The sequence below is a fragment of the Acinonyx jubatus genome, chromosome D2 (genome assembly GCF_027475565.1).
Source record: "Acinonyx jubatus isolate Ajub_Pintada_27869175 chromosome D2, VMU_Ajub_asm_v1.0, whole genome shotgun sequence".
Taxonomy (NCBI): domain Eukaryota; kingdom Metazoa; phylum Chordata; class Mammalia; order Carnivora; family Felidae; genus Acinonyx; species Acinonyx jubatus.
Genome location: NC_069393.1, coordinates 65300660 through 65328277, shown reverse-complemented (window position 1 = coordinate 65328277; position 27618 = coordinate 65300660). Strand labels below are relative to the sequence as shown.

At 38.2% G+C, this 27618-nt stretch overlaps 1 long non-coding RNA gene across 1 annotated transcript in view; it reads left to right on the top strand.

Moving 5' to 3' along the window:
- Positions 1-479: 479 nt before the first annotated feature.
- LOC128312613 (uncharacterized) overlaps positions 480-27618 on the top strand; it is a 68670-nt gene continuing 41531 nt past the window's right edge. The window contains exons 1-2 of the long non-coding RNA XR_008292110.1: positions 480-2488; positions 4397-4480. This is a non-coding gene — a long non-coding RNA (uncharacterized LOC128312613). The remainder of the gene's footprint in view (positions 2489-4396; positions 4481-27618) is intronic.

Genomic DNA, 27618 nt, shown 5'->3' with positions numbered 1-27618 from the left:
GACATAAAACATATTTTTAAAAAATTGAGGCATAATTCATGTGTTATATTAGTTTCAGGGGTACAACATAATGATTCAGTATTTGTATGCATTGTAAAATGATCATCACATGTCTACTTAACAATCTGCCATCATACATAGTTAACAAATTTTTTTTCTTGGGATGAGAAATTTTAAGATCCGTTCTCTTAGCAACTTTCAAATATGCAATACAGTGTTATTAACTATAGTCACTGTGTTGTACATTACATCTTCATGGCATTTATTTTATAACTGGAAATTTGTACCTTTTGAACTCCTTGCCCATTTTAGCCGCTCCCCACCTGTCAACTACCAGTATGTCCTGTGTACCTATGAGATTTTTATTTTCTTTTAGATTCCACATATAAATGAGGTCATATGATACTGGCCTTTCTCCATCTTGTTTTCCTTAACATAATGCCCTCAAGGTCTATCCATGTTGCTGCAAATTGCAAGATTTCATTCTTTTTTATGGCTGGATAATATTCCCTTGTACATATATACCACATTTTTCTCTATCCATTCAGCATTAGTGGACCCTTGGGTTTCTTCCATGTCTTGGCTATTGTAAATAATGCTGCAATGAACATGGAGGTACATCTATCTCTTTGAGTTAGTGTTTTTGTTTTCTTTGGATAGATATCCAGAAATAGTCACTACATAATATTATTTTTGTTGTTTTGTAATGCAAACTGGCTTTAAGTTTTGCTTCTGCATGGTTAAATTCTTCATTCTTATTAATTGAAGTGGGGGATGGGAAGAAAGCAGCCATGACTTTCCTGGGAAATATTTGGAAAACTTCCTAGTAGTTTACATCTGTAATGGAATTATCCTCTACTTTACCTTAAGACTAGAGACATTTGCTTAGGTCCATAGGTGGTTTTATTATCTATTTGCCTTGAATAAGTTTTGAGCTTTGGCCACCATCTTCCATGGTGAAGGCTCAAACCTAAGAATGAAAAGCCCATACCCTGAGGATGGCAGAACAGAAGGACACAAAGAACTTAGATTTTTGAAAATGATGAGTTGCTGCACTGAATCTCTGATCTTCAAACTCCCTGTTGAAGTAAACACAAATGTCTTTATTATTTAATCCCCTGTTAATAAGCTTTGTAAAATTAACTTCCTGTTGAATACATCCTAATTGACACAGGTTCCTGATGATATATGTCTTCATCTTATTTTCTCTCTCCAGTGTTGGCTCTTGAGATTATAAGGAACTGAAGAGAAGCAAAGATCCATTTGGAGTGTTTTGAACAGCATCTGAGCATGCTGATAACTTTTAGTGATTGTAAAACTTATATGTTGACCTATTTTGAATTACTTTTTCCTTCTCCTGATTCAGTCAAGCAGGACAGGAGCTTCTATGTAAATATCTCCATGTCCCTCAGTGGCATCTGAGGTGAGCTTATGTTTATTCAACAAAAAAGGCACATACTGTTATGCACAGTTAATAAATTTAGGACTGCTATTCACTGTACAAAAGTAATTACTCTTGGGTTCAACAGTGAGCTGCCGTGAGCTTCCTGGGAGCATTTCAAATAGGATTATACTAGCAAAAATGAGGTCACTCAGAGCCTTTTAGGAACTTGTCATTTGAATTCATAGAGGTCTGCCCTTTTTTTCTCTTTGCTGTTGAGCTCTGTCCCAAACAGTTAGGCAATTCGACTGGCAAGAGGGCTCCCAGGAACTAGATTTCAGTTTCCTGAAGTGGGGATGAGGGAATCACTACGAGAAATCAGAGGGCCCACACAGTGATGGGTAATTAAGCATTCTGAGAATGAAGAATTGAAATGTGCTGTGCGGTAAGGGCATGATGCTTGAAGTGCTTTGAATTTATGGACCACTAATGCAGAGTGGCTAGTGTTCTCCTTACTACCTTCTAATAAACTTAACCTGCGCTCAGATTCCCAAACCCCACCCTGTCACGGTGCAGCCCTTACCTATTTTGTGATCTCCCCGCCCCCCCCAGGTTATTGTCATCTGGGGGTTTAAGAAACTTGGAAAATGGAAAATGAGAAACTCAAATAGGCTACTGATAAATCTTATCTATGTAACTATTCTGTTAATCTGCCCTGCATATCTATTCACCTACATACTTAATGTGTTTTCTCAACCCACTCAACACTCCTACACTGCTTACCTAACCTAACCTCCGTTCTCACCATACTGACCCATTTATCTTTTCAAAACGTAAAGATCACCTATCAATGAAATCGATGAAATTCTCCACTTGAGGACTTTGCTTGATGTTACCTTAAACTTGACTTGAAGGGCTTTAGCTCAAGTTAATGGGTTATTTGTTTTGTTGTTGTTATGGTTTTATTTAGGAAGCAGTCCTTACTATGATTCTCCTCAGGAGGATGTGCAGATGTGACTTGTGTCGGATCCTTTGACAGACGATGATGACGATGATAATGATGGTGTTGGAGTTGATTATGAAGAGGTTGAAGAAATTGTCTCTGAAGTTGTGGAAGATTTTCAATTTAACTTCATGCGGAATGATTTACTTATTTATTTCTTTTGAATGTATGCATTTTCCCTCCATGCCTGCTATTTCCTTCTATTACCTATCAGGTGTTTACTACATGTCAGTGTGTGCTCAGCCCAACGCTAGGTGATATAATAGAAGGCACATTTGGGTTTCAAAGAAATGAAGGCCCAATCCCTGATGAGAGAAACTTGATTTTTGTTTCAACCAAAGAAAGACATCCCTGGAATATTATACTGGGTTGAATAGTGTAACTCCTAAAATTCATGTTCACCTGGAACTTGTGAATGTTACATCATTTAGAAATAGAGCCTTTGTGGATGTAACCAAGTTAAGATGAAGTCTTACTGGATTAGAGGGTAATTTAGACACTATATCTGTATATCACTGTGCTTTCCTAAAAAATGGTAACAATTTGTACACTTGCCAGCAGTAGATACATATGTAGGTGCTAATTTTATTGCATCTTTATTTATATTGGGGGGTATTACCAATGACAAATATTGCTATGATCTTCCTGGGTGAAAAACAGTACCTTAATGTTTTAATTTTCAATTCTGTGATTACTAGTGAGAATAATATTTTCCCCCTTTTTTGTTGGGATTTCCGTTGATTTTTCTGTTCACCAGGCAGGAATGTAAAATAAATGTATATAAACATGGGATGAGCTCCTTAGGAAGATTACAAGTCCAAAATCACTACACCTGTTTGAACAGACTGGGCAGCTTGATGAAATCATGTCGGGGCCAGGGGTTCAAGAGGTATAGATGCAATACAGTCCTCAATCCTGAGGGTTTGTTTTTTTTTTAATTCTTCCTGGGAGAAAAGAAAGGCAGAAGGAAACATGCTGTGCCTGCAAATGCGAAGTTTGAAGTGGCAGAATCAGGGACTCCTGGGGGGGCTCAGTTGGTTAAGTGTCCAACTCTTGGTTTTGGCTCAGGTCATGATCTCATGGTTTCATGGGGTCCAGCTCTGTGCTGGTGGCACGGAGCCTGCTTGTGATTCTCTCTCTCCTCTCTCTCACTCTCTCTCTCTCTTTCTCTGCCCCTCCCCAACTCACAGTCTCCGTCTCTCTCAAAATTAAATAAATAAACAAACTTAAAAAGAATTTTAAAGTGGCAGAAACAGCAAGGAAAAATTCTTTCTTTTATAGGTTTTGCTTTGATGTTCTTGTTTCTTTTCTTAAAAATTTTTTTAACGTTTGTTCATTTTTCAGAGAGCGAGACAGAGCACAAGCAGAGGAGGGGCAAAGAGAGAGGGAGACACAGAATCCGAAGCAGGCTCCAGGCTCTGAGCTTCAGCACAGAGTCTGATATAGGGCTTGAACCCAAGGACCGGGAGATCATGACCTGAGCCAAAGTCGGATGCTTAACTGACTGAGCCACCCAGGCTCCCCTTGTTTCTTTTCTTACATCTTTTGTTCCCATCTTAGCAAACTAATCTCCATAATATTTCTCTAATGGTCACTTTCTTATGAGTGCCTTTTAAGAACCGACAAGTTTTAGCCCAACCTTTTCCTTCCTTCATCTCAAAGGTCTTGGAATCCAACCTTGTGGCTTCTCAAAGCTGATTTTTTGCCAGTGGGTGGCAGCCTGTTGCTTTCAAGAGAGACGGTTGTAAATGTGTTTAGAGGACAGGGTGGGAGTGGAGGGAGCATAGTGGGTAAGAGATAACTGGAATTCTGGGGCAGATAAATAAGACTTGCATCACCGTGATAACAAGATCAATTTGGCAGTTTGTTTGAACAACTTTAAATGATGATTGATTTATAAAAATATATACTGCAAAAGCTTTAGGATTCCTTCTGGGAAGTTTTGGGGGGGAGGTATCCTACTGAAGAAAAGGTTTGTTATAAATATATTTTTTCTACTTCCAAACTCTCAGAAAGATATTTGATTTCACCAGAAAATACGGGCACCTGACATTCCCCTGCCATGCCGCTAGGACTTCGTCACCTTGAGTCAGAAGGTAAGAAATAATGAAGTAATCTCAGTCTCTTCTTGCTAAGACTAAGGTTTGCATAAAGCTTGTGACCATTTCACCCATGTTCTAAATAGTGGGCCTGTGTGGAAAGGGAAGAGTTCTTCTCAATTCCCGAAGGAAAGGAAGTTTTGATCATTCTATTAAAAAGTGTGGGTGAATTGAGGAAGTAGAAACCCCAGGGCTATAAAGGTCCATACACTGGCTAATGAAATCAAGTTTGTCTTTGCTTGAGCTGTTCTAGGAGGAAGTAAGGAACCTTAGAACATAGAAAGGGTGCAGATGGTGAAGGTATAAGCTGGGGTTCTCAATCCCAATTTATCTCTGGTCAGTTGAGGGATTGGATGCATCCCTGAATTCTCTCTGGGCACCAGGTTTTCAACGGCAAAATAAGAAGTTTAGACTGGATGGTCGTCTGGGCCAATTCCTGCTCTAAAATTGCAGGAGGCTTCTATCTTTTCCGTCTTTAGCTTCTTCCTGCAATCCAACCCCATTGTCTTCAAATATTAATCTTTCCTTAAAATAGGCTCAGGATACATAATGTGTTGTGTATTTTCTTCACATTTCTCTCACTGGGAACATCAGCATATCCCTTACCTTGATTTTTCCATGAGTATTTTGTTGCACTGGAGGGTTCCTCTGGTGAGAAAGTCAGTGACCTCAGAAAGTATCCTCATTGACTTTGTGTGCTTCTTTTAACCGGCTGAGAGAGCCTTCTGAGTTGCCTGCTCAGGTTGCTAAAAAGCAATTCATTTATTCAACAAGTTTTCAGTGAGTACGTACTGAGCTCCAGGTCCCTTGCCATGTGCAATAGTGCTTCCCAAGGACCATTTGAGAATTTACCTTTCTCTTGCCTAAATATGAGTCTGTCTACATGGGTGGAAGACCTTCAGATTTTTAGAACTTCTCCAGAGGCAGTAGTTACAAGAGCCTTTCCCACAGACTCCAATGCCCAGAAAGCACCATGCTCTGAAGACGAGTGGGGTTGAATCCTATGCAAAGAGAACCTTTTTTTAATCTGCACAAAAACATCTTATGGGATGTGGTGGCTCTGATTCCCAGGGTCTAAGCATCTAAGATTTTATTTCCTTCCCTTCATCTTCTTGCATTCTTTCTCATTTTCATCTTTAATTTTTTTATTTTTTGAGAGAGAGAGAGAGAGAGCACGTGCACGTTGGGGAGGGACAGAGGGAGAGGGAGAATCCCAAGCATGCTCTACACCAGGCACAGAGCCCGACGTGGGGCTTGATCCCATGAGTGAGATCATGACCTGAGCTGAAATCAAGAGGTGGATGCTCAACCAGGTCACCCAGGTACCACTCATTTTTATCTTCCCTCCTACAAAAGAGAATTTTTTTCCCATTCTGGACCCTTCCTCTTGTAACTCCTTTTCCTTGGTAAAAAATGCTCAAAAATGCATTCAAGTTTAAATTTTTATGAAGCACTTGGTTTATTATACTCATAAATCCTCTTTTGGTTTGCAAAACATTTGCAGTAAATGTGATGAGTTCATATGGAAATTAAGGTACCACTACATCTTTTTTTTTGTTTTGTTTTATTTTATTTCTCTGTTCCCAAAAGTGTTAGTCTTATAGTGGGCATGTGTCTTGACTAGACACTTATGTCAGTTTATTTTATTTTATTTTATTTATTCTATTCTATTCTATTCTATTCTGTTTTATTTTATTTTATTTATTTTATTAAATATAATTTGTCAGATTGGTTTCCATACAACACCCAGTACTCATCCCAACAGGTGCCCTCCTCAATGCCCATCACCCACTTTCCCCTCTCCCCCACCCCCCATCAGCCCTCAGTTTGTTCTCAGTATTTAAGAGTCTCTTATGGTTTGCCTCCCTCCCTCTCTGTAACGTTTTTTCCCTCCCCTTCCCCTCCCCCATGGTTCTCTGTTAAGTTTCTCAGGATCCACATATGAGTGAAAACGCACTACATTTTTTTAATTAGACATATATGTAAAAGGAAACAAATGTCTACTAGAATGGAAGAAGGTTTGGGTCTGGAGGAGCATTTTCCTCCATTGTTTTCATAGGTTTACTTGGAGCCCGTTTGCTCACAGCGTCCTTTGTGCTAAGCACTCCCCTCCTTAGAAAGGCAGGGGAGGGATCTGGCCTTTTCTGCACTGGGTGGGTAATTTATTCAAAATCCTCTGCCTCTGCCACTGATATGTTTGATGTCACAGGCAAGGAAAGCAGTTTTTAGCTTCCTAAGGAGAATAGCAGAGGCCTGTCCGTTTGCCCACTGTCGTTGTTTTCAACCATGGCTGCACATTAGAATCACCCGGGTGCTTTACAAAGTCTCATATATGGTCTCCACTGCAGAGTAATACAGGGCAATTGTAATCTCTGCAAGTGGAGTTAGGACATCAGTATTTCTTTAAAAGCTCCGCAGAAACTGTGCAGTTAGATTGAGGACCAATGGCCTGTGTTTTCCCAGGGTTACAACACAGACTAACTTATGAGCAAGGATGGGCCAAATTGAAGTGGTTCAGTTCTGTCCTTTTATCACACAGACACACGTGAACATCACTCATTTGGTATGGGACACAAAAAGGGAGTTTCGGTGACAGACACACATGGAGATTGCAGACACACACAACCTTGATGAGAGACACATCACAGACAGAGGCGTGTGCCCGCCCCCCAAACACAGTTAGAGATTACAGCTCCTGACATACATATAGACATATATGCTGGCAGAAAGACACAATCCTAGAATTTAGTAGAAAAAAGGAGTATAGTCATAGACATACACGCTTTCACAACATAGACACAGAGATACATGCTCACAGATATGCGTAGATATGGTTTCATGGAGAGACACATAGCTACACCCAAAAAGAGACACAAGACAAGAACTCACATGTGTACATGTAGACCAAGATACCCACAGAGATGCACAGAAGTTGACAGAGACCTGTGTTTACGGAGATATGGAGAGGTGCATGGAGGCACATCCAGAGACCATGCAGCAAAGAGACACACGTGCTCAGAGGTGCACGTTAGTAACTTTCGGGACTTTTTTGGTGTAATATTTTGAAGCACCATTGAAGATTTGCTTCCTTTTCACAGAAGTGCTTTTGCCTGGGCCTGTTTTCAGGTAGGCATGAGGCACGGGGGGTGAAAGCTGTGTAGCCTTAGAGGAGGGAACACATTAGCTTTCAACAGAAATAGATCCTGCTGAGAAGTTTTCCTTCTTATGACTCTACAGTTTTGGGGAAGGAATAACAATAATAACAATACAATAACAATGGAATGGCCACTTTGGGCTATTTTGTCTGGAGAATGGAACAAAAGATCCACGATGCCTTATAGTCTATCCATGAACTCAAACCTATCATTTGTAATGAGCTTTACATGTATAACATCATTAGGTCTCCAAAGGAACCCAGTGGGCTGAATTCTATATATCCTTATTTTGTAGGTGTGGAAACTCAGGCACAGAGAGGTTAGTTAAGTAATGTTCTCTGGGTCACTCAGCTAGTAGGCCAAAATTCTTGTCTTACTTGAGTCTCTGCTCCTTACCACCCTGACACTGCTTTTCCAACTAAGAGGGAGTTGTAATTTGAATGTTCTTACTTTAAAGGTGAGAAGACAGAGTCAGAGAGGAGGCCAAGCACCTCAGGTAGGAATCTTTAGGGATAAATTCAAGTTTTGAATCTGAGTGTCTGGCTCCTGCTCAAAGCCTAGCTTCACTGCGGAGGCAGTCCTTTGGTTCATTCCTCAGTCTATAAGTGAACTTGATACTGGGAGTTTGGGGATTCTTAGGGTAAGGACCCAGAACTACAAATAAACAACACTGACCATGCCACAGCTTTCCTCAGAGGCAGGATTTTCTTCTAAAAGATGAAAGGGTTGGAGCCATTTTCTACTTCTCTCTACTCCTGTGTTTGTGTCTCTAGGAACTGGGCATCTGCTGTTTGTAGTACCTAGACCTCTGGTACCCAAAAACTCTTGAATTTCAGTTTGTCCTGGCAGACTATCCAGAATGTGTCCTGGCATCACAGCCCTGGAAAGAAACAACCTGACTTTGGGAGGATCTGTTTTCTAAGCATGCCTCACTGGAATGACAAACAGTTACTGGATGGGCAGCCATCTTGGTTGTAGTGCTTTGTGGGATCTGCTCCATTCCTCTTCTTAGCACCTGACTGTGGACAGGACTGTAGTGCAGGTGTGCGTATGATGTCTGCTGTCAGTCAACAGTCAGTCACGGGTATATGGAGCATTTATCATAAGCTTCTTCCTGTGACAGCTTCTGTGTTGGTTACTAAATGGGTGTTCCTATACTCAAGGGGTTTATGATTTAATTGAAGAGATGATTAAACTGATCAACTAGTAAGAAATAGTCAAACCAGAGGTTAGAGATTGGTAGTGGAATGGCTGATTCTGACTAGGAGATAACCACCCACCCCTGAAATACACACACATAATGCTTTAAAAATATCTTGACGTGAGTTGGCAATTTTTAAATGTCAGAATATCTCACATAAAAAATTTTGAATTCCTGGGGCACCTGGGTGGCTCAGTCGGTCGAGTGTCCAACTTTGATATCAGCTCAGGTCATGATCCTGCCGTTGTGGGATTGAGCCCTGTGTCAGGCTCTGTGCTGAGCATGGAGCCTACTTGGGATTCTCTCTCTCTCCCTCTCTCTGTCCCTTCCCTGCTGACACACACACTCTCTCTCAAAATAAATAAACATTAAAATTTTTTTTGAACTCCTGTGTTCTGTTGAAAAAAAAATAGATCTAGCTGTGCTGAGCTTATGTACCACATAGAAATAATTGACTAGAGCTGAGTAGCAACTCCCCTTGAAACAAGACTATGCTATACCATTCTCTTTATAGTCTTTAATTCCAGCCCTCTTGGTTCATTAAGATTATCTGCTTGAATGTTTGCAGCTGTCTAATTCACAACGGTGCATAGGCATTCATTAACAGCAAAGCTCAGTGATAAATGTCTTAGGAAGTTGAGGAGGGAAAGTCATTGAGGGCTCGAGTAGTCAAGGTAAGCTTCATTAAGGAAGTGGTAACTAAGCTGAACTATAAAAAAATCAGTATCAAGGTAAGGGGATGCAGTGTTAGAATGTACTTGTGAGTAAGGTGCATGAAAAACAGTACAAAAGTTAAGTAGAATTAAATTCTGAACGATTAAGGGCCTAAATGTGAAAAGCAAAATTTTTGAACATTTAGAAGAAAATACAGAGACTATTTTATTAGAACTGGGAAGGGGTGCCTGGGTGGCTTATTCGGTTAAGTGTCTGACTTCGGCTCAGGTCTTGATCTCCCAGTTCATGAGTTTGGGCCCCATGTTGGGCTCTGTGTTGACAGCTCAGAGCCTTGAGCCTGCTTCAGATTCTGTGTCTCCCTCTCTCTCTGCCCCTCCCCAGCTCACACTCTGTCTCTATCACTGTCTCCCTCTTTCAAAAAAAAGAGCTGGGAAGAATTTATTTTAATCATCCAAAAAGCCAAGACCATAAAGGAAAATATTAAGAAGTTTGACTTCAGTAAATTAAAAAAAAAGTGTCTATCTAAAAATATAGAAAAAAAGTCAAAAGGCAAGCTGAAGACAAGGAGAGTATTTTTAATGCATAGAATAGAGGATAAGTATCTATAATTTATTAAATAAAAACTTACAAATCAGTAAGAAAAAGACAAACAGCCCCATGGAAATGTGTAAAATATATATGAACATTTCATTGACAGAAAGGAAACAGTGGCCAATAAATAATGAGAAGATACTCAAGAATTTTATTTCAGAAATGCAAAGTAAAACAATCATGATATATTATTTCATATCATATTGGCACAAATTTTAAATTTTTTAAAGTTTATTTATTTTGAGGAGGAAGGGGCAGAAAGCAGGAGAGAGAATTCCAAGCACTCAGTGTGGAGCCCATTGTGGGGCTTGATCTCACCACTGTGAAATCATGACCAGAGCCAAAATGAAGAGTCAGACACTTAACCAACTGAGCCAAGCAGGTGCCCCCATTTTGGCACACATTTTAAAATGTTGCAATTCCAAGGCGTTGGTAAGGATATTGAAAATTGGCACTTTTCACATACTTCTTTTTTTTTTTAATTTTTTTTTCAACGTTTATTTATTTTTGGGACAGAGAGAGACAGAGCATGAACGGGGGAGGGGCAGAGAGAGAGAGGGAGACACAGAATCGGAAACAGGCTCCAGGCTCTGAGCCATCATCCCAGAGCCTGACGCGGGGCTCGAACTCACGGACAGCGAGATCGTGACCTGGCTGAAGTCGGACGCTTAACCGACTGCGCCACCCAGGCGCCCCTTCACATACTTCTTAAGGGAAAGGGACTTGGTACAAATCTGAGGAGAATATACCTTGTATTAAATTCTTGTTGAAATGTCTAACAACAGCATGAAGGACTAGAGAAGGAATGGAAGGATATTGTTCTAAGGTTCTTATGTCATACATGAAGGGCTATAATATTTGAAGATAGACTATGACATGTTAAAGGTGGGTATTTTGACTATAGAGCAACCACAAACAAAACAAAACAAGGACGTATGGTTAAGAAGCCAAAGTCCGGGCACCTGGATGGCTTAGTCAGTTAAGCGTCCGACTTCAGCTCAGGTCATGATCTCACGGTTCATGAGTTCCAGCCTGGAGCCTGCTTCAGATTCTGTGTCTTCCTCTCTCTCTGCCCCTCGCCTGCTCACACTCTGTTTTTCTCTGTCTCTCAAAAATAAATGTAAAAAAAAAAATTGTTAAGAAAAAAAAAAAGAAGCCAAAGTAGAACTAGAATGAAATACAATAATATTCTATTAATCCCAAAGAAGGTGGGAAAAAAGGGACAAAGATTGAATGTATAGAAAATAAAGTGCAAAGATAGTAGCTTTGCACATAACAATGTCGATAACTGAATGATCTAAATACCTGAAAGTGGAGATAGTGGGGCACCTGGGTGGCTCAACTGGTTGAGTGTCCAACTTCAGCTCAGGTCATGATCTCATGGTTCGTGAATTCGAGCCCTGTGTTGGGCTTGCTGCTGACAGTGCAGAGCCCGCTTTGGATCCTCTGTCCCTGCCACTCTGTTCCTCCCCAGCTCGTGCTCTCTCTCAAAAATTAAAACAAAACAAACATTAAAAAAGTAAAAGTGGAGATCATAAAACTGGATCTGAAATGAAGATCTAGTTATATTGAATTTACAAGAAACATTTAGATAAAAAGATAGAGATAGGTTTAATTTGAAAAGGCCTGAAAATATATTTAAAAATATTGAATACAGTGAGTAAACTTGAGAGAGCTGGAGTGAATAATATCAGAAAAAATCATCTTCACACCAAGGAAGATTCCCAGAGACAAAGAGGAAAATTTCATAATGACAAAAGGGTTCATTGATAAACAAAACATAATCTTAAATGCGTGTGCCTAAAAAACAGAAAATGCGTAAGGTGAAGTTTGGCATTACCTAAAGGGTGTTAGATAAACCTGTAATTATGATTGGAGATTTCAAAATACTAATCTAAAATTTGATTTAATAATTGCCACAGAAAAACAGTAATAAGTAGAAGACTGAACAGCATGATGAACAACCGGAACTAATTGATGTTTATAGAACATAGCATCCTATAAGAGCAGAAAACAATCTTTTCAAGTGCACATGGAACACTTAATATGATCGCATGCTGAGCCATAAAACAATCTTTAGTAAATTATGAAGATTGAAACCATACAGAGTATGTTCTGTGATCACAACAGAAGTAAATTAGAAACCAATAATAGGAAGATATCTTGCAAATCCCTGAAACTTTGAGTTAAATAGCACACTTCTAAATTATTAATGGGTTTAGGAAAAAATTGCCAGTGAAAATCATTTTAGCTGAATGAAAATGAAACAAAACTTCAAAATCTGTGGGATGCAGCTAAAGCAGTGATTGTGGGGAATATATATATGTTCATATATGCATAGATTGAAAATTTACAAGAATTATAATTTTAATTCTCAGGCCCAGGGGATGAGATTACAGGGCAATTACAGCATATTCCTTGAAACTTGCTATGGTTTAATGTCTCCACAAAGATTTTGCATTATCTTAATATTCACTGAAAGATGGTATTATTTAAAAACTAAAATTCATAAATAGTTTGTGTCTTTTCCAGTCCTCAAACAGCTGGCCAGGGAGTGGGTCATTTAGAATTTGAACCCAGCTATGTCATAGAAAAATCTATATCCTTATCACTATGCTGTGGATAAGGTAATTTCTCTGTAATAATCTCTGGGGAAAGCACACCCATAGTACACAAGTTCTTTCTATCTTCAGTTACTCAAACATAGTTCTTATCCACCCACAACGAGCAGAACAGGGCAAGTGAAAGGAGTCTGGGAGTAACACTGTCCTGTCCTAGACGCTGAGGTTCATGTTCCACGTATCTTCGGTATTTGTGAACATTTTAGTACTTCTGGATGTGTAAGCTGCAAGTGGTACTTATCAATACAATGCATTCAACTTAACACACCTGTGTTAAGAGTTCAGCGTGTGGATATATTCTCTATATGAACTCCACTGGATCTTTCAGCAGAGACCAAGTTGCTGTGATGGTACAGATTAAGAGGAAAGGTTCCACCAAGTCCATTTGAGGTCTTTGGAGCTGTCCTGGTTCTGACTCTTCCTATGACCTGGTTATTCAACTATTTCTTGGATTTAGTAAGATACCTTGATATCATTTCCTATTTGCTTAAGTTGGTTTTGTTACTCCAGATCAAAAGGAACTAATATCCACAATCAAGCTTACTCACATTGAGTAGCTTTTGGGGATTTGAATACAGATTGGTTGAACTCCAGGACGAGCAACTGTTTATATTGACGTCCAAATGGTGTAGATGATAATCGCTGTCCAATAAGAAATTGTAATCTATAGACATTTATTTTGAACAATAAGGGAAACACTTCTGTAACTTTTCCCTTGTTCGTGTTTGATAGATTAAAAAAAAATTTTTTTTAATGTTTATTTTTGAGAGAGAGAGACAGAGTGTGAGCGGGGAGGAGCAGAGAGAGAGGGAGACACAGGATCTGAAGCAGGCTCCAGGCTCTGGGCTGTTGGCACAGAGCCCCATGTGGGGCTCAAACCCATGAACCGCGAGATCATGACCTGAGCCGAAGTCAGACGCTTAACTGACTAAGCCGCCCTGGCGCCCCAATGTCTGATAGATTTAAATGCTTTCTCTTTTTTTTTTTTTTTCCCTAGATCCCATTTAGCTTATTTTTAATGACAAAAGACACATTTTATTCATTTAAGGAACTTTTCTTCCCTCTTTCTCCACTTCCCACATTTCCTGGCTCAAAAATCATTCTGGAGTTTTCTTGACAAGATTTCCAGTTTTCAGAGATTTTCTAACAAGATCAAAGTACAGATAACAGACAAGAAGGTGAATGTGCTGGTTGCTCCTTGTTCTTTCACAAGGAATGGAGCTGGCGCTCACACCTGATTAGTTTTACAGTGTTGAGGGATTCTACAGAAATCACGGACAACGGTGGGGTTTTCCACATTCTAGAAGATCATGTTACTCTTGGGATTTAAACCACCGATCCCAGTTCCCCTGAAAACATCTGCAGTTCACTGCTGGCACCATCAGGTGCTTTTTTCAGCCCTTTACTCTGGTGCGAAGGCACCTGTGTAGCTGTCTTCCTGAAGCTCTTTATTCTGAAATGACGTGCTGGAAGCATAGACCAAATAGGGTAGGTTTGCTGAAAGCTACAAGTTAATTTGGCAGTTTTTCTGCTCTTGAATGAACTTTCTGATGCCTTCACCTTGTCATGGTCTGCAGCATATCAATTCATTACATTTGGGAAAAATACATATTAATGTGTTCAGTAAGTAACCTGGGAAGAAATGCGTTTATCTTATTTCACCAAAAGCTGATGGGCATGCATTTCCTAATCTGAATAATTTACTTAGAGGAGGGTGATTATGATCATACAGCTTGGATTGCATCTGTCACAGGTACTTTTGCAGTGCTTCCTGGAGAAGTGATTATTTTTAATGCATCCATACCCTTTGCGTTGTTCAATTAGTAGCTCCTTGAATTATTGATTTTACAGTCTAATTTGCAGTGGTGTCATTGGGCAGCTTTACAGGCATACACCTGTGCAGTTACTGAGAGGGACTCTGCACTAGGTTTAATACTCTGAAGTTGCTATTTTGAAATTCTGGACACGTTTTGAACAAGGTGCTCTGAATTTTCATTTTGCATTGGGTTGCACAGATAATGTAGACAGTCCTCAATGTCACTAAGCTGTAGGGATATTGGAGTGGGCCAAAGTTAAATAATTAAATGAGCATAGAACTTAGTTACTGGTTAGCTGTGTGACCTGTAGTAAGTTTAGCTTTGGTTTTCTCAGTAGGAAATAAATAAATAAAATAACTACCCCTACTTACTCCCAATTTTTTTTTTGATGCTTAAAATGCAAGGAATGGTATTTGTGGAGATACAATGCAGGTTCTTAGGATTAGTATCCATATTAATATATTAATTAATTAATTTTGATTCATTAGTTAATAGTTAATTAGTTATGACTTTGGAACAAGTTCATTAACATTAAAGTATTTGTGGCTGGGAAATATCTGTTGTAGAGCAAATTGTTTCTTTCCAGCTTACCTGCTAGAATTTTCTTTATACCTATATTCTTTGCATATTATATATTGTATATATGGACCATATAATGACTGCTCTTTTAGTTCAGTTCTCCTCCTTGGCTGTACAATAGATCACCTGATGTCCTAAAAACAAGGTGTTAAAGGCCAGACCTCTGAATAAGAACCTGAAGAGGAATCCAGGATTTTGCAATTATTTTGCTTTACTTTGTTTTGTTTACAGCGGGAGGAGCATCAGCTTTGGTATCTGGTAGACTTGGTTCTGCCTATTTTGCTAAATGTGAAAGTGGGGAGAAAGTAAGAGAGAACTTAGAGAGTTGTAAGGCTGCAAAATCTCCTTTGTAAAGTGCTCAGTCCTGTAGGGCTGACTATCATCATTAAGTTTTCATTTTTTATTGTGTATTGGTGTGTGTGTGTGTGTGTGTGTGTGTGTGTGTGTATCTACAAGTGGATTGTAAAATCTTTGAGGTCATAAACTGTGGTTTACTCATCTTTTTAATGCCTATAGCTTCCAGTACAGTGTGGAGCATAACAAATACGTTCATAAAAACCATTTTTTAGTTGATTTTTTTTGACAGAAATAAAATTAAAAATCAACTCAGCTATGTCAAATGCATTTAAAAAACACCAAAATTGCATTCTGGCAGACTCATCAATGATTTCAATAAGATCTTGAGAGCATTTGCTCATCTATGTCTAGGCGACTGAGACATTTTTAAAATAATCAGTCTGTGGAGTCTATTAGTTTAGAAATTCCACTTAGAGGACTGCTACATTTGTTCTGAGTCATACCATGCTCTACAGGACTGCAACAAATAAACTGCATCAGTTTTAAGGTCTGGGTATGATTTTTGAAAGGATGAATGCAGGTGACATGTTTTGTAAACTGTAGGTACTGGGGTAGGGATGTGGTAGAAAGTATTGCTCAGGAGAGAACAGGACTGGGGTACAGCTCGGAAACCAGAAGTCATTCAACAGTATTAGAATAATAAAGAATGTGACTGGAGAGTGGGGTCTAATAGTCATCTGGTCTTAGATAAGAGTTCATTGGCTTGGGGCAGGAGAGTAAGAGGAAAGGATGAAAATACAGAAGTCTTTTCTGCTCTAAGTCTGGATTTATCTTAGAATTAGAGCAGAACTGAATCTATAGGTGGCAGTTTTAGATGGGCAGTAACTGGCAGAATCCAATCAGTCTTATAACAAGGGATTGTCCCCTGATTCTTGGCTATGATTTTGTTTGTTTGACTTTATTTTGTTCTGCATCTAAAATTGTCTTTATAATTTCCCAAATTCATAGTTTTTCCATTTTTGGTTACAAGATTTGGGAGGAAGGGTTTTGAGGGAAGAGAAAAAATTTGATGGATTTAATATATTTAGATGACTATCATTTTATGATATGAGATAAAATAATAAAAATTAATAATTAGCACTTATTATATACTTGTGTGACAGCCCCTGTACTATAAAAGCTGCAAATCAACTATATTTAAACATTTTGCAAGCCTATGAGTTTTGGTATTCTGATTTGCACGTGAAGAAACTAAAGCCTGGAGAGGTTAAATAATTTTGCCTAACATGTGTAAGTCTTCATTAATCAATTTGTATTGTTTTGGTTTTATTTCTTACGTAAATAAATTTATCAGTGAAGCCATATGGGTTCAGATTTTCTTGGTGGAAATTTTCTTTTTATCTATAAATTAAATTCTTTAGTAGTTCTAGGGCTATTAACATTTGCTACTTTGTTTTGTGTTTGTTTTTGTAACTTTTGTAGTCAAGGAATTTTCCATTTCATCTAAGTTGTCAAGGTAGCAAGAAAAAGTTATTCATGTTATCTGTAGTATCTGTAGTGATGTCTCCCTTTCATTCCTGATACTGTTTCTTCCCTTTCATTTTTTTGATCAGTCTACTTAGAAGTTTATTAATTTTATTGATCTTTTCAAAGAACCAGCTTTTGGTTTCAGTGATTTTATTTTTCATTTTATGGATTTTCACTCTTATCTTTATTGCCCCCCCCCCTTTTTTTTTTACTCTTGACTTAATTTGCTCCTCTTCTTAGCTTCTTAAGGTGAGATATTTGAACATTGGCTTTGGAAATTTCTTGTTTTCTAATGTAATTGTTATAACTGTAAATTTTTTCCTAACAATGGCATTAGTTACACCCCCCAACTTTTGATACTTGGGATTTCATTATTATTTCATTCAAAATATTTTCTAATTTCTTTGTGATTTCTTCTTTGAGCCATGGTTGTTTAGAAGTGTTATTTTATTTTTGTTATTTATAGTTTAGTTTTATTCTTCCTTCATACTTTTTTTGGGGTTTGAAGTTACAAATAACTACTAAGTCTTATTTCACCCAGGACACTTTCATGTTTGTGTTTTCTTAGCATTCCATCCATTTAGCATCCTTTTCCTCTCTCAAAAGTAATCCCATGTGTATGATAAAATATAAGGCCATGCTGCATATGACCCACAAACCATTTGTACATTATCCTCCACATCTCCAAAAAGCCCGAAGCAAACATGATATTCAGTCCTTCCAGAAACAGAGTTGGCTAATGAGGGAAAGTCATTGAAACTTTGAAAACCTTGGTTTCCTTATTTGAAAACAGGGGATAATAATTATTCCTGCTTTGCAATGGTTTTTGAGGAATAAAGAAGAAAATGCATTAATATAGTAATTTATTAATAAAATTTGGTCAATATCATCAATATTTGAGTGCATTTTCTGCCCCAGAAACTATACCCACACTTGTCTGTACTACCTTGTTTAGTCTTCCTACATCACAGTAAGGCTAATCACTTCTGTTTTATAGATGAGGAAACTGAATATTTGCAGAAGTTGTACTTATTCAAGGATATATACTGAGTAAATAACAGAAATTAATTACATGGCCTGTCTCATTCCAAAATGTATTTTGTTCATTTTTTGTTTTTTTCATCATATTTGATACTGCATCTAAAATGAAATTTAAAAAGTCAGTATCATATTTATAATAACTCAAGTTTTGTCTGCTTTAGAAACAGAAATTGGTATATTGTAGAAATTTGAATAAGCAGGAAGAACAAGGCAAGAATTTGGCAGTTGTAATAGATGTAACTCAGAGTCTCCAAATGTGACACATACAAACACACACACACACACACCACAAATAATACACAAACACAAATTCAGAAAGACTAAACTTTCCAATAGGTTTTGTAATGACAGAATATATTTTCTTCTCTTCCAATTTTCCTTTCTTTTATGATGCTGTGGAGTTGCTGATGATTCTTAGATTCTGTTACTGCCTTGTCACTGACTGTCTAAACCATTTGAGATTGTTTTCCCACGTTTTTGCCATAGGTGGCTCTATCCATTCAGAAGCTGAACTATTCCTCTCCAAACTTTTTAAACTCTTGAGAGTAGGGATGCTGACTTTTCATTTTTATATCTTTAGTACTTGGCATAGCACTCAAGAAGATAGGTGTCAAATACATACTGGCTGAAAGCCAGTTGCCTGAGGATTTCTGCAGACTCAGGAGTCTTTAAATTTTCAACGATAATCTTCTCCTTTTCTCCTTTATTTTCCAAAGGACCCCACAAACATTTGGCTGATGTTAAGGATAGCCTGCACTTTCTTGTAATATTTGCTAACTAGCTCAAAGTGTTTATGAAACCTCCTTGGGCAGCCATTTCAGTCTTTGTTCATTCTAAATGCTATGGAGAACTTCCTTATGTCTGGCCTGAAGTTCCTCACCTTTTCTTGGCTTTTCTTCTAGCATTTGCTTCTCTTTACATCATGTTGGTACTTTATTTCAGAACTTCTGTCTTCCCTCTCCTCCCTTCTTAAGATTGCAGCATGGGAGGCTTTTCCTCCCAACCCTTCTGATGAGTAGGTTTGGGTCATAGCAAGAACTAAGGTTTACTTAGAAGAGAAACATACATTTGCCTGTAGGGGGCTGGCTGAAACATAACAACATGAGGCAGTGTCCCCAACTGCTGCCAGGTCCCTGGATGATCTGTTCTCTCATTTATACATGGGGCTTGCCTTGCTGTCCATCCTGAAGTTTGCCACAGGAGGGAAATAATAACAGAGAACAGAAAGAAATAATCAAAGTTATCTAGCAGTCCCCCCAACACACTTTTATTTGACAAGATACACTCTCTTTTAGCTTGTATGAATATGGAGATTTCACCCTACAACTACCCTCACTCCATCAGCCTACTCTCATTCTCCCTGCATTTCCCCATCAGAGCATTTTCTGCATGGTCGTTTACTGACTTCTCACTCTTGCCTATAGGTGAATGTGGATGAGAATATTTATGCTGATAAGACAATGGCTTTATGAATATGATTTGTCACCAAAGGCTTCATAGCATTTCGTTACGACTGTGGAGATTCACTGACTATTGTCTGGGTCTCTGCTGTGGTTTCTGCTCATAAAATAAAAATCATGCTATTATCATCTGAATAAAATGATACATATGTAATGATCTTGAAAGGCCTTGAAGGTGAACTGCCTTTGAAGAAAGGTAAAAATTCACTTCGATTTACAGGTTTGTGTTGCTTTTTGAAAGTTTACGTTCTGCCACCTTGCTTACCTGTTTTCTCTAACTGAAAGAAATCTGAAGAGGGTTTGCTTTTACAAAAAAAAAAAAAAAAGAGAAAAGAAAGAAAAAAAGCCAAACTAGCATTCAGGGATTGTTTTGCTGTGAACCTTTACAGAAGCAGTGTGCCCTGAGCATTGAGAGTACCACCTTCCCCAGGAACTACACTCAGCATCCCAGCATCAAGCTGCTAGAGCTCTAGACTGTGGCTTCTTTGCTTTATCTCAATTTATTTTGCACCTCCATTAGCAAGATGTGTTCTAGGATATCAGAAAAGCCTAAGAGAAGTTATTTTTTGGGTTGGGGAGCACGCAAAAAATTTCCATATACAGTAATGCTAATGGTAATGGTTCTCTTTATGCCATTTTGAAAGGCTTAAAGTTTTCATAGGGAAGGTCTACTTTTGGATAGTGGGGGAGACCTGCAATATGGAATATTAAGTATATCATTGCCAAGTATGGAAAAAGAAAATTATTTTAGTCAAAGATAGACATTGAAGATAGCTTGTTTAAAAAGGCAGGTCATGTATTGTACTGCTAGCTCTTGCTAACAAGGTTAGAGTTAATAGATTATCGATCCATTTAAGGTTTAGTAGCGAGCTAATTTTTTTCATCAGCTATGCAATTGGGCATTACTGTTTCAGAGGCCAATTCAATAAACATCTTTCATTTGATATTACTTTCTCATGTTGGGTAGTGTGTGCCTTGGATGCATTTACCCCTGTTTGTTGCTACAGTCACCCTGGAGCATTGGTATTCCTGCCATTGTGAGCACTCTCTTTTCTGAGGTTTACTTTTCTTTGTCCCTCAGGGGGAATGGTAAATCCTTTCTAGCTAGAAAGGCTTGGGCTGCAGGCACAGAGATAAGGGAAGAATCTGATTGTATCATACACTGCTAACACCTGCTCCACTTGACTAAAGTTCCTATTATGTAGGATTTCATTCAGTATTGTGATGAGGAACTGGAAATAACATATGCTAGTTATCTCTCTGGTGTCCAAGAAGTTCTAATCTTTGAATAATAATAAAAGGAAAATTGTGATAGCATTTAAGTCCTGTAGTCCCCATGTTTTGAAGAAGATACTAGACATCAAACTCTAAATTACATGTGGGGTGTGTGTGCGTGTATATGTGTGTGTGTGCGCGTGTGTGTGTTTGTGTGTGTTTAATTTTCTAAGCTTTAGTAAAATTGGAGCCATGTGATTTTTTTTCTGATTTATATAATAAGGTATTGAAAAAGCCTTTTACTAAATGCAATAGAGACAGGTAGTCCGCTTTATTTCCTGTGCAGATGCAGCACACATTTGTGAGACAGCAAAGAGTAGAATTTGAGTGTATAAACCCTGCAGCCAGGTGGCCTGGGTTCAAATCCCACCTCTACACCTTGGAGAAGGCACCAGAATAGAGCACAGAGACAATAATATGGATAATAGCACTTCCTTCATGGAGTTTTTAGATAATTAAATGAGGTAAGATATGTAAAATGCTGAAAACAATGCCTGTATGAACACCTTAGGAAAATGCCTGGCTTTGCTTCTAGGAATACATGTTTTTATTCTTTCTACCCCAATACTTACTTTTTTAAAAAAGTTAATAAACTTGAGGGGAGACTGGGTAATTTAGCTGGTTAAGTGTCTGATTCTTGATTTCAGCTCAGGTCATGATCTCACAGTTGTGAGATTGAGCCCCATATCCAGGCTCCACATTGGGCGTGAAGCCTGCTTAAGATTCTCTCTCTCCCTCTGCCCCTCCGTGACTCGTTGCAAGCTCTCTCTCTCTCTCTCTGTCTGTCAAAAAAAAGAAAGAAAGAATTTTAAAAAGTTAACAAAATGAATAAACTGTTTTTAGAGCAATCTTAGTTTCACAGCAAAATTGAATAGAAGTTACAAAGAGTTCTCATATGCCTTGTCTCCACACATGCATAATCTCCCCCTATTGATATCCGGTACCACAGTGGTACATTTTGTTACAATCCATGAACTTACATTGACACATCATTACCATCCAAAGACATTTTACTTTTTTAAATGTATCCTTTTTTGAAATTGTTTTTATCTTTTTCTTGTTCTGAATATAGGGGCCAAGGGCAGGCTGCCCCCAAATGTGACGCTTTGGCATGTTAATTATTTTAAATAAAAGTTACTTAAGAAACAAGTGCAAGGACACTCAGATACTCCTTTGTGTCCCTAAAAGCAAGAAACAAATCTCTCGTATGAACAATAGTTTCCTTCTACTAAGAAGTGAAAAGACCTCCTTATCACCAGAGATGGCGACCTTAAAGCTGATAACACTATAGAAATAAACCTTGTTACTTTTTTCTAATCTATTACTTTAGGCTAAATTCTGCTAGAATCCCCTACTAACTGAAGCTTCCAAACATTTCTTTTCTTTATCTTGGCAGTTCCTCACAAATGTATTGTCTCTGTCAAAATGTATAAAAACTACTTGCCTTGGTCATTTCTTTAGGTCTTGATTTCATTATTGGGCCTCTGTGCATACATAATAAAACTTGAACTTTTTTTCCCTGTTAATCTGTCTCATGTAAATTTAATTCTTAATCCAGCTGGAAGACCTTGAAGGCTAGACGAAGAATTTGTTCTTCCCGTCACAAACTTAAATGTTTTCTTGTCTAAGTTCAGTGAGCACTGGGAATAGGTGATTGTTATACCCTAATAATTTAGCAGAAAATAATAAAGAGACAGTTAGTAGTTGGAGACCGTCCCTTTAGTTTCTATGGTAGGTAGATGTACATTATTTATATTCATTCAATATTTAGATATTTATTTACTTAACTAACACCTAATGGATTCCTTCTGTGTGCTAAATACTATTTTAGGTTTGAGGATATGAAAGTGAATGACACTTTCCAAATTCAAAGGGTTTATAATTTGAGATAGTGGCTGGTATGTTACCAGCCACGAGAGGCTTTGTGGACAAATAAGGTCACATTGATATTTAATGTTGAAATCACAATGATACCTAGCACCCACTTTCTTGCTAGCCTTCTACCCTTATTTCCTGGTTCTAAAAATCTCCTCCATTAATTTTAGAAGTCCCAATGGGGTCCATCACATGTGCATCTACATATTTTTGCATTTCTAACTATTCTCTCCACTGAACCAGAACACTAATTCAGACAATGCTTTTTTGTTTCATCCAAACAATTTGCACTTAGAATGTAGTACACATTGTTTGCGAATAGTGATACCAGTGATGGGTGCTATCTAACCTAAAGCATCTGCCCAGATCTCTTTCCTTCCCAATTTGCTTCTCTTTTCCTTAAGTGACTGCTAAAGGGCTGAGAATGGTAGGGTCTGTTTATCTTATACAGAGGGTGGTGGTCCCTGGAGTTTTGAGAAAGCAAGAGTGTGAAATCAGTATATGTCCATGAGATGAAAGAAAAGAAGTCCATGGAATCAAGAGAACCCAGATGATCTTCCTCAAGGTGATGGCAGCAAGTGTTAAATAACATAACAATGTCAAGGAAAATGCCCTGACCATTGTTAGCACCGATACAGTCCTGTTGGAGACATAAGGCCTCAGTGTTTTCACATAGTGTCGTCTGAGTTTTACTTTCCCTGTGACTTAGTTGCCCATGTAGTAGTGGAAGAGTTAGGATAGGATTTATGGCACTGAATCTCTGGCTGATTAATTTGACATCTGGATGCTGTGCTGCCTCCTTCTATGTAACACATAGATGTCTCTTTCCTGCTCAAGGAGCAGTAGTCTTTTCTACAGATGAGACTCAAGAAGAGGTACATATGTGTCATGCAAGGTGTCTTCACCCCACCCCCCTTGACACAGCTCATGCAATTCACTTCCATGTTGTTCAGGCTGCTCTTTATGTTACCAGGCTCCTTGTGGGATAAAGCATATGATGCATCTACCAAAGTTTCAGGTGAGTTGGGGCTTTAAAAAGCTCATGATATAACCTCAACTCTCACCTTTTTATCACCTAGGACCTGCAGGCAACTCTCTCCCATGGGTGGTTGTCCCAAAATACTGCTTTCTTTTATCTTTAATGGAAGATGAATCAGTAGGCAGACTAGTCATTACTGCTATTAGGAAATGGGCTTACAAACTAAAAAGAAAGAAGGAGGGTCATTAGAATGGTGCATTTTTGAGACTATCCACTTCAGAGGAATCTGGATAAAGCCCTGCAGACATTACCTTTTGGAACAATTTCACATTATCGCTAGGGTTGCATCAGGTGATCTGTCTGTAATGGGCCCTTTTTTCCCTTTGCACTCCACTTCAAAAATCCTATTGTGATGGAAATGGCCTGGCCAAATTCTCTTCAATTGCATCCAGACTTCAGAAGTCATTTTGTAACTGCTTTTAATATAGCTATTTAAAGGTATAACCTCCAGATAAATTTCCCCATCTATCTCCCTTATAGAAATAGTCATTATTAATAAGAAAGATAATTATTTCAATATATTTCTTATCACTTGGCATTATGAAAATCATATCTATCTTTAATGTTTCAAATACATTGTGCATGTTTCCATAATTGCAAATACACTTCTACGAACTCTTTTCTTTCTGCTAAGGAAAAATCTCTTGGAAAGCACTTATTGATGGCTTACAATCAAATGTGCAAATAATATACTTGGAGAACATTAAAACATCTCTACTATGGTGACAATTTATTTCCTTATCAGTACATACGATGGAAAACTTTAATGGCAGATGTGCTTAATGTTTCCACCATAAAGAATAAAACTCCATGCTAATGTAATTCTAAGTTTAGTGTTACTTGTACATTTCATAGGAAAGAGGGACAAGACGGCATGTGTTTAGAAGGCTTGGGCTCAAGGGGTGCCTGCGTGGCTCAGTCGGTGAACTGGCCAACTTTGGCTCAGGTCATGATCTCCTGGTTCGTGAGTTCGAGCCCCACATTGGGCTCTGTGCTGACAGCTCAGAGCCTGGATCCTGTTTTGGATACTGTGTCTCCCTCTTTCTCTGCCCTTCCCCCATTCACGCTCTGTCTCTCTGTGTCTCTCAAAAATGAATAAACGTTAAAAAAATTAAAATAAAAAAGGTGGCCTAGGCTCAGTAAGACGTGAGGGATTAGGTCATCAGCTCTTTGAAATATATATATATATTTAAAATTTTAGAATTGACAGGGAACCAAAATCCTGCTCCTTCTCTAAAATTAATATATGTTATTTTTGTAAAATAACGAGTGGCTTGAAAATATCACCCAATGCCTACCCCCATTGAAGGGTCTATGGGACTTTTGATTTTGCTTAGAGTCATATCTCTTTGACCATCTGGGCCACCATGTCAAAGTTTCAATGGCCTACAGATGTGCTAAATCAGGTAATGAGTTTCTGGAGTCTTTGAGGCAGTAGACGTAGCTCTGAATCTTTCTCAACGGGGCATGATTTCTAGTGTTGGCAGCAAGCAAAGTCACCCTAGTGCCACATAGAGCAGCTCACAGTCCTTTCTTTTGAAGGAGTAGGAGTTAACACTGTATGGAATAATGAGAGCAGGACAAAAGAGCACTGCATTCCATCTACTTGATAAAAGCAATACAAGAGTCCAGGGAATATTTAGCAAATCCTGATTGTGATTATTCTTGAAACTGTAGTTTGATTATCTTAACTGCTTTTATTAGATGAGAGAGTTTTGTTACACTATGCAATATTGCTGCTGATGAACATTTTTCAATGAATAATGTTAAATAAGAAGAGGTCTTACCCTCCATTAGGAAATTATTTAAGGCCCAGGCTCATACTTTGTTAATTAAAACTTATATCAAATATGCATAATGGTGACAATTTCTTCATTACATTTGCCAATGACTCTATGAATGTCTGTTGATACCCAGGGGTTGGATTATTCTAGTTAATTATTGTGATTTTATGCTAACATAACACCTTCGATCCCGAGGAGTTACTAAGCATGGTGAAAACTTTAGCCCTATCAGTATTTATGAATCTCTTTACTTGTTAAATGAAAAGGCAGCTTGAGATAAATTACCCTGGGTAATTTTAATCAAGAGCTTAATTTTAATGATCACCTGCTGCACAAATAAAATAAGAAAAGCAATGAAATCATCATTATCAAGGTAAGTCATATGTGTCTCTGAGGGATGCTATTTTTAGCAGTGTTCATTAAGAATTTCTGTAAACTCTGAATGGAATAACGGGATGGTAGAACAAAACTACAAAGATAGCATAAATGTAATTAAGTAATAGGAAGCATCTTATTTTGCACTTGATGATTGCCTTGGGATTGTTCTTTTGTTGTTTAATATGTACACATCTAGTTCTATAACCAGGTTGAGTATTTCTGTAAGGCAGTGTCCACATACACACACACACACACACCACACGATGATGTGAATTTCTTCGTGGGTGACCAGAACCTAATACAAGTTAAAAATTAGCTCTCCTCTAACATTTAAGAGGTGAGATGAAATTAGTTTGAACAAGTGAGAAAGGTCAGAAACAAATAAGATGTGAAGACAGATGATGATTTATTGGGACATCCCCTCCCAAAAAACTGATTTTGGTAAGTGTCTGTGATTTTGGCTTTCTGCATAAATATAGGAAAGCACGGGCTTCCATATCTTAGGACTAAGGAAATAATGCATTTTAAAGACCATACCTATGTATTTCCATTATTATTATTATTATTATTATTATTATTATTATTTGATGTCCTTTGTGCTGAGTTTCATGGCAATGCCATTAAACAAAATAAATAATGGTCAGTGGATAAATTCAGAGCTGTTTCTTGCTACCAGAGAAGGTCTTCTCCATTGTCTCTATACAGATGTATTGATTGTATACATTCATCCTTCCAAATCCTTCCTCCCTCCTTCCCCCACCTGCTTTCATCCCTCCCTCCCCTGATCTCTCTTTTTCCTTTCTTTATTAGTAGCACAAAACAACATGTCTTTCAGTGTGATATGAAATTTGTCTGATATTATTAAAATTAAAAACTTTATTAGGCCAAGTTCAAGTGATTAACTGAGGATAGTATTCAAAAGATAGTACTGTAGCTTCTTCATCATTTTCACAAATGTTTCATGACACCTGCTGTTCATAAATGCTACCTTGCCTTGACTTCTTGGACCTAGTGACCTAGGAATGCATATGTTTTTGCCAGCCTGTAGGATGAAAGCAAAACAGAACCTAGACTCCCAGATCCTCTAAGACTGGCATTTTCTGAAATCTCTTCCAAATGATGGAACTACATTTCCCTATGAGGTGAAAGATACTGCAGTTGTAGTTATTTCTAATTGTCTGCATTGACTCTGAGTCAGACATTTAGTACAGGGAAATTGGAGAATATAAAATGCCCACTTAGTTGATAATAAAGTATAGAGATGCATTTCCGGAGACACAAGGTGGACTTCACTCTTGGTAATTGTTCTCACCTTTGCCCCAGGGTTCAATGCTGAGAAGCTTAGACATTCATCACCTGGGTTTCAGATCTTGGCATCACCAGTTACTACAGAGAATGGTAAGATGAGCCAGTAGGAAGAGCTGTAAAAATTGGGGAGCAGGAAACAAAAAGTTATCCATCTCTTTCCATGACCACCACTCAAATAGCTTTGAAAACTGAGCTAAATCTCCCTGTAGTATTAATCCCTTCTTCTTCTATTTCTTCTTCTTCTTCTTCTTCTTCTTCTTCTTCTTCTTCTTCTTCTTCTTCTTTTTCTTCTTCTTCTTCTTTTTAAATGTTTATTTATTTTGAGAGAGAGCATGTGCATAAGAGGGGCAGAGAGAGAAGGGGAGAGAGAATTCCAAGCAGGCTCCACACTGTCAGCACAGAGCCTGGTTCAGGGCTCGATTCCACAAAGTGCAAGATTGTGACATGAGCCAAAACAAGAGTCAGATGCTTAACCCACCGAGCTACCCCGGTGCCCAGGAGTCACTTAGTTT